General features: G+C 46.3%; 1 pseudogene; it reads right to left on the bottom strand.

Moving 5' to 3' along the window:
- Positions 1 to 5,144: 5,144 nt before the first annotated feature.
- LOC147095662 (uncharacterized) lies at positions 5,145 to 6,512 on the bottom strand (annotated as a pseudogene).
- Positions 6,513 to 7,354: the final 842 nt, after the last annotated feature.

Genomic DNA, 7,354 nt, shown 5'->3' with positions numbered 1-7,354 from the left:
AATGAGGAGGATCGTAACAGTCTTCAGTAGGTTATAATGGGGAGAAATTCGTGTATTTAGCCCCACACGTTAGTGCAAAGAGATGGTGCTAAAATGCCATTCAGAGCTCTACCACCAGCTGATGGCAGTTCCAGCGCCGCATGTTAGTTAATTAAGAAAATCTCACAGGAGTGCAAACAAAAGCAAGATATATTGGAACGGAAGGACAAAGAGGTTGGTACAACTTTACCTATGGGAAACTTTACAAACATTATTGAGTTCTTTGTACTCCTCAATTTGAGAAATGGTATTGCGGATAAATGGAAACATATTGTCAGTATTGAGCGCTTTAAGCTCGGCTATTGTACAACCAGACAGAGTAAAATGGTCTTAAGAACATAAGAAGTAACAGTAGGCCATACGGCCCATCGAGCCTGCTCAGCCATCCAATAAGATCATAGTTAATCTTTAACCTCAACTACACGTTCCAACCCGATCCACATATCCCTAGATTCCTCTGGAGTGCAACAATCTCTCTATCTCTGCCTTGAATATACTCAACGACTCAGCATCCACAGCCCTTTGGGGTAGAGAATTCCAAAGATTCGTAATCCTCTGAGTGGAGAAATTCCTCCTTATCTCAGTCCAAATGACCGACCCCTTATTCTGAGTCTATGCCCCCTAGTTCTAGACTCCCCAACCAGGGGAAACAACCTTTCAGCATCTACTCTGTAAATCCCCCTCAGAATCTTATGTTTCAATGAGATCAACTCTCATTCTTCTAAACTCCAGAGAGTATAGGCCCATTCTGCTCAATTTCTACTCATAGGACAACCCTCTCATTCCAGGGATCAATCCAGTGAACCTTCGTTGCACCACCTCTAAGGCATGTATGCCCTTTCTCAGATAAGGAGACCAAAACTGTGCACAGTACTCCAGGTGTGGCCTCACCAAAGCCCTGTACAATTGTAATAAGACTTCCTTACTCTTATACTCCAACCCCCTTGCAATAAAAGCCTTCCTAATTGCTTGCTGTACCTGCATGCTAACATCCTGTTTCCTGTGCAAGGACACCTAAATCTCTCTGCACACCAACATTTAATCGTTTCTCACCATTTAAAAAAAATTATGTTCTTCTATTCTTCCTACCAAAGTTAATAACTTCACATTTCCCCACATTATACTCCATCTGCCACCTTATTGCCTTCTCACTTAACCTGTCTATATCCCTTTGCATGGTCTTTCTGTCCTCCTCACAGCTTACTTTCCCACCTAGCTTTGTATCATCAGCAAACTGGGAAACATTGCACTCAGTCCCTTCATCTAAGTCATTAATACAGATTGTAAACAGCTGAGTCTCAAGCACTGATCCTTGCGGTACCCCACTAGTTAAAGCCTGCCAACCGGAAAATGATCAGTTTATCCCTACTCTTTGTTTTCTGTCCATTATCCAATCCTCTATCCATGCTAATATATTACCCCCAATTTTGAGGCTGGGGGTCTGTTGAAAATGTCAACATTTTTGTTAGGCAAGGGTATTAAGGGTTACTGAACCAAGGCAGGATAATTGAGTTAAGATACAGATTAGCCATGATCTAATTGAATGGCGGAACAGACTGAAGGGTCTAAATGGCCTACTCCTGTTCCTACCCCCACCATGTGTTGTAATTCCAACTTGAGAAGAATGACTCGTGTGCAAAAATTTAATTTTGTCAACTTACTACACCAACCACCATCATGGCCATTCTGAAAATTGTAATTATTTAATGTATTTATATGCAGCACAGATTCACCAGAATTATACCGGCGCTAAAGGTGTTAAATTATGAGGACACTCTGCATAGACTAGGCTTGCATTCCCTTGAGTATAGAAGGAGAGATCTTTTGTGATGTTCAAGATGATTAAAGGAGTTGATGGGGTAGATAGCGAAAAACTATGGGTTGGATTTTGCGGAGGGTCAGCGGGTCAATCGGTGGTGACGGGTTGGGTGGGAAAGTTTTTTTTTTCCCAGCGGGTTGGGAACCCGCTGTGAACCCGCCGCCACGTGCATTTACGAATGTGCAGTGGCGGGGATGCAATTAAAATCATTAGTGTCTTGTTTACCGCCACTTAACAATGTTTTTTCCCCAGCTATTTGAAGTTTGACAGACGCCCACCGATTTCCCGCTGTGCCTAGACCTCGTCTGTGAAGGTGAGGTGGGAGGCCACTGGCTATTGAATCAGCTGATGAGTAGACAGCTTCAAATGTCAAGTCAAAGTTCCCAGCTGATTGAGAGTTGTTTCCTTAGCCACTAGCTTCTCTAAACTGCATTTCCACTATAGATTCAGGATGCTGCAATTCTTTACACAAGCCTCCATCCAGACTGATCTCATTACCTCTCCCACCATTGACAGATTGCTTCTGTCATCTCTACTTCACCTGCCATCTATTCCATCAGCATGGGTGCCATTGGAAACTCTCTAACCTTGGTCCTCAGAATCCCACCGCGATCAGCCCCAACACCAGCAGCACCAACAACACCCCCACCAACCTTCTCCGCAATCAACTGATGCTGCACAAGAAACAGGGCATCAGCAATCGACCACATTGCTGCCCGGGAGGCCAGTGATGGCCTCACCATGGCCAGATTTACTTCACTTGACGCTGTACATCCTGGCTGCCACATGATGCGCCAGGTTGGCACCACACCACACCAACACCATAAAGCATCCCTACAATGCCCAAGCTGTTCTTTTCACAATCTTCACCATTGTGGGGGGGTTGCCGTTATGTCTCACCATCAAAGGTGCACAAAAATCTGTCCAAGAAGGCAAAGTGTTGAAAAAAAAGGTTTCAATGTTTGATACCACATTAACAGAAACGTTACATGAACATTGGATAAAACACACAGGTGCCTACCCTTGTGTGTTGTTAGTTGATATGATTGCACTAGGATGAGGGTGAGTGTGAGGGGTGGCTAATGAGATGGGGATGTGATAATATAGATAGAGAGGGATGTGTAGAGGTGCATGATAAGTTGGTGTGAGTAAGAATGTTCAGGAGTAGGTTTGGGAAAGCAGTGATGGGAATGTGATGAGAGGCACAGCAGGTTAAGGTTGAGTGTGGCTTTGTACTAACATTTCGTGATATACTGAGGTCATAGAAACGTTTGTTGCACTGCACCCAGGTCCTCCTGACCACATCACTACTTGTGTTCTCCTGTGCAATGTGCAAGCAGGCTGTGTTGATATCTTGGGGTGGTATCTTCCACCCATGGGAAGGGAAGAGCACCTCCCTGTGTGCTGTGGAGGGAGTCATGGGAGAGCCTGGGTGCAGCCCTGTGCCATTGTGCAGTGCTTGTCAGCGTTTGCAGCACTTCAATGCTGTAGAACACTGACAGCACAAATGTCAAATTAAAGTTGGCCATAGTCTCTTTAAGGAAGCCGGCTGATGAGGCGTCATCAAATTACGTCAGCAGACCTGCTTCCTCTAATTGGCTGGGAACAGCGCTGGGTGGGCTTAACAAGCCCAATCAAGGTAAATTCATTCTACACAGCGGGCTGAAGCCAGCAGCGGGACTGGAACCCGCCACCAACGTCGCCTGCCACTGACCCGCCGAGGTTCATAAAATCCAGCCCTATGTCCTCTAGTGAGGGAGTCCAGAACAAGGGGGCATAACCTTAAAATTAGAGCTAGACCGTTCAGGGGTGATGCCAGGAACCACTTCTTCTCACAAACAGTAGTGGAGATCTGGCACTCACTCCTCCAAATAGCTGTAGAGGCTGGGGGTCAATTGAAAATGTCAAAACTGAGATTGATAGTTTTTTGTTAGGCACTGGCTATTGAGATTTTTGGAGTGAAGGCAAGTACATGGAGTTAAGGTACAGAGCAGCCACGATCTAATTGAATGTCAGAACAGACTGAAGGGTCTACATGGCCTATTCATGTTCCTACGTTCCTATGTACTTGTATAACCTATGTGCACTATGTGGGCAGAAGTGTTGTATGGTTGGTTTCCTCCTAGGGCTGCGAATGCTCTGAATCTGTATAATTATGGTTTGGGTATGGCGAACTGCAGCTTCTGAGGTGGCAGCTAGTGGTGAAAATGGAGCTGCTATCACGATTGGGAACAATGACAAATGCTGCTCACTTAAGGGGGAATTCTATTGAGGTGCCATCTAGTGGCGTGACATTGAATGCTGATGCCCATAAAAGGTATGTGACGTAATTTCCAATTTTACTATATTATGGAGACATATTACAAACAAAATATTTACAGTACAGAAACATGCCATTCGGCCCAATAGATCTATGCCGGTGTTTATGTTCCACACGAGCCTCCTCCCATCCATCTTCATCTCACCCCATCAACATATTCTTCTATTCCTTTCTCCTTCATGCTTATCTAGCTTCCTCTTAAATGTATCTGCTATTTGCCGCAACTGCTCTATGTGGTAGCGAGTTCCACATTCTTACCACTCTCTGGGTAATGAGGTTTCTCCTGAATTCCCTATTGGATTTATTAGTGATTATCTAATATTTATGACCCCCAGTTCTGGTCTCACCCGCAAGTGGAAACATCTGCTCTATGTCTACTTTATCAAATCCTTTCATAATCTTAAACATCTCTATCAGGTCATTATTATTTAATCGCAGTATTCTCAACTACTTTGTACCCTTGTGAAAAAAATTGTGACTGAAACAAAATAATGGTGTGGAGATGCCGGAGTTGGACTGGGGTGGACAAATGTAAGAAGTCACACAACACCAGGTTATAGTCCAACAGTTTTATTTGAAATCACATGCTTTTGGAGTGCTGCTCCTTCGTCAGGTGAAGTGGAGAGATGCATAAAGACACAGCTTATATAGTCAGAGAATTATGCCAGATGATTACAGGTAATCTTTCTAACTGCCATTTATCACACCTCGGCAGAGAGATAATCACAGCAATCAAAGGTGTGAATGGTGTCCAAACAAGTTAGTCAGGAAAACATTACATCAAAGAACAATGAGGTGGGGTCACAAGGGGTCAAATGTTGCAGATGCTGGGGTCTGTATGAAAAACAAGAAAGAGACAAAAATTTTTTTTTTTATTGCTGGAAATCACAGCAGGTCCGGCCGCATCTGCGTGGAATGAACAAGCCAACGACGACTCGAGTCTGCGTGACCCTACGTCAGGTGGGGTTACATGTAGCGTGACATGAACCCAAGATCGCGGTTGAGGCCGTCCTCATGAGTGCGGAACTTGGCTATCAGTTTCTGCTCGACGATTTTGCATTGTTGTGTGTCTCGAAGGCCGCCTTGGAGAATGCTTACCCGAAGATCGGAGGCTGAATGTCCTTGACTGCTGAAGTGTTCCCCGACTGGGAGGGAATGCTCCTGCCTGGTGATTGTTTCGCGGTGTCTGTTCATCCTTTGTCGCAGTGTCTTCATTGTCTCGCTGATGTACCATGCTCCAGGGCATACTTTCCTGCAACGTTTGAGGTAGACAATGCTGGCCGAGTCACATGAGTATGTACCATGTACCTGGTGGGTGGTGTCCTCACGTGTGATGATGGTATCTGTGTTGATGATCTGGCATGTCTTGCAGAGGTTGCCGTGGCAGGGTTGTGTGGTGTCGTGGCCGCTGTTCTCCTGAAATCTGGGTAATTTGCTGCGAACGATGTTCTTTCTGAGGTTAGGCAGCTGTTTGAAGGTGAGTAGTGGAGGCATGGGGATGGCCTTAGCGAGGTGTTCGTCATCATCGATGACATGTTGAAGGCTGCAAAGAACATGGCTTAGTTTCTCCGCTCTGGGGATCTACCGGATGATGAAATGTACTTTGTTGGTTGTGTCCCGTGTTTGTCTTCTGAGGAGGTCTATGCGATTTTTTGCTGTGGCCCGTCGGAACTGTCGATCGACGAGTCAAGCGCCATATCCCATTCTTACAAGGGCGTCTTTCAGCGTCTGTAGGTGTCCATCGCGTTCCTCCTCGTCTGAGCAGATCCTATGTATTCGCAGGGCTTGTCCATAGGGGATGGCTTCTTTAACGTGATTAGGGTAGAAGCTGGAGTAGTGGAGTAACCTGAGGTTGTCCGTGGGCTTGCGGTAGAGTGAAGTGCTGAGGTGTCCATGTATGACGGAGATTCGTGTGTCCAAGAATGAAACCGATTCTGAGGAGTAGTCCATGGTGAGTTTGATGGTGGGATGGAACTTGTTGATGTTATCGTGTAGTCTTTTCAGTGATTCTTCGCCATGGGTCCATAGGAAGAAAATGTCGTCGATGTATCTGGTGTATAGCATTGGTTGGAGGTCCTGTGCAGCGAAGAAGTCTTGCTCGAACTTGTGCATGAAGATGTTGGCGTATTGGGGTGCGAATTTGGTCCCCATGGCTGTTCCGTGTGTTTGGGTGAGGAACTGGTTGTCGAAGGTGAAGACATTGTGGTCAAGGGTGAAGCGGATGAGTTGTAGGATGGCGTCTGGTGATTGGCTGTTGTTGGTGTTGAGTACTGAGGCTGTCGCAGCAATGCCGTCATCATGGTTGATACTGGTGTAGAGTGCCGAGACGTCCATCGTGGCGAGGATTGTTCCTGGTTCAATTGTTCCGTGGGTGCTGAGTTTCTGTAAGAAGTCTGTATTGTCACGACAGAAGCTGGGGGTTCCCTGTATGATGGGTTTCAGATTGCCCTCGATGTATCCAGAGAGGTTCTCACACAGGGTTCCATTGCCTGATACGATAGGACGTCCGGGTGTGTTGGCTTTGTGTATCTTTGGGAGGCAGTAGAAGTCTCCCACGCGGGGAGTACGTGGGATGAGAGCACGTAGGATGCTTTGAAGGTCTGGATCGAAGTTCTTGATCAGTCTGTTGAGTTGGCGCATGTGTTCTTCGGTCAGATCTGCGGGTAACTGTTTGTAGTGTTCCTGGTTGTCCAGTTGTCGGTGTGCTTCTTTGCAATAGTCCATTCTGTTCTGCATGACGATGGCTCCTCCTTTGTCTGCTGGTTTGATGACGATGTTGTGGTTGGTCATGAGAGCGTGGATGGCGTTGCGTTGTGCTTGGGTGACATTCTGGACTGTCTTGTGAGTGCGGCTGATGAATCTGGCGTTGATGCATCTCCTGACAGTTTGAGCATACATGTCAAGCTTAGGGCAGCGACCCTCCTATGGGATCCAATTTGACTCTTTCTTCTTCGGTTGCTGCACGGTAGATCCCTCTGTCTGCTGTTCCGGATCATTGGTTGTCTCATTGGGTTCGCTGCTGACATCATGGTATTTGTGGGAGAATTCCTGGAGCCTCATTCTCCTGATGAATTCCTCTGTGTCTGCCGCAAGACCGATGGGGTCCATTTTGGTGGTGGGGCAGAAATTGAGCCCCCGGCTGAGAACTTCAATTTCATCTGGTTGAAGTGTGTGGT

Source organism: Somniosus microcephalus, unplaced genomic scaffold (genome assembly GCF_052327205.1).
Source record: "Somniosus microcephalus isolate GS21.2 unplaced genomic scaffold, FLI_Smic_1.0 unresolved_chr1, whole genome shotgun sequence".
Taxonomy (NCBI): domain Eukaryota; kingdom Metazoa; phylum Chordata; class Chondrichthyes; order Squaliformes; family Somniosidae; genus Somniosus; species Somniosus microcephalus.
This window is presented reverse-complemented; position numbering and strand designations above follow the sequence as displayed.